This window comes from Cebus imitator, unplaced genomic scaffold (assembly GCF_001604975.1).
Source record: "Cebus imitator isolate Cc_AM_T3 unplaced genomic scaffold, Cebus_imitator-1.0 Scaffold420, whole genome shotgun sequence".
In the NCBI taxonomy this organism is placed as follows: Eukaryota; Metazoa; Chordata; class Mammalia; order Primates; family Cebidae; genus Cebus; species Cebus imitator.
Genome location: NW_016107735.1, coordinates 1,172,779 through 1,173,712, shown reverse-complemented (window position 1 = coordinate 1,173,712; position 934 = coordinate 1,172,779).

The following is a 934-nucleotide window of genomic DNA, read 5'->3' as shown; positions in this document are numbered from 1 at the left end:
TGTACCTGCTGGAGCCCAGAAGCAGAGCCGGGTGCAGGGTGAAGTGGGATGCTGTCTTCTTCATTCCTTTCTCTCCCAAGCAATTCTCCACACAAGCTTTTGTACGTCCCAGATGTTCCCTCCTTTGTTCAGATTTAATCCTCCCTATTTATCCCCGCTCTGGTACCTGTTTATGATGTTCTATTTCTCTCTGGAAGCTGGGGCTCAGCGGATCTGCCACATCTGATATTATCTGCACTTGGACAAACACAATCGAGCCTATGCCTTGTCATCCAGCTCTCGTCTGAAAGGGCCAGAGAAAGAGAAGAATTAAAATCAGCACCGCCAAGAACAGCAAGCCCAAAAAGATTTAAAAATACACATGAAAGCTGCTTTGGGCCCCATTCTGAGGTGCTCGCAAAGCCCTTCAGTGGAGACACAATGGCGCTGGGTGTACCCACTCTCACTGCCTCAACCTCTGCAGCTGGAAAATATGTGGCTGTGCCTCTTGACTCCTGTCTTGGAGAGGGAACCATGTCTCCTGCCAGAGCTATTAGGACAGTGACTTGGAGCTTCTTCTGCTAAGACTCAATATCTAGGAACGTTACAGCTGTTGGAGACCAAAGCCTCGGGTCCCTGGCAGTGTTCCTGAGGCCAGCATGGGGCGTACCCAGTCACGGTGGGATAGGTATAGGAAAGGTTAGGATACAGGCCTCCGCTTTCCCTTTATACCTCTTCCTCCCACTGCACACTGCATACACAGGGGCTGCCAAATCAGAGTGGAGAATCCCAGCACCAGCAGAGGAAAAAGAAACTAGAGAAAGAGATTTCATTCCTTATTGCTATTACCAGACAGACCTATGGAGATGAACCAGCCTGACCAGACTGTCTCTAAGCTGGACCTCGGGGGCCTCCCCTGGACCTGAAGCCATTACGGCCTGTCAGCCACACATTT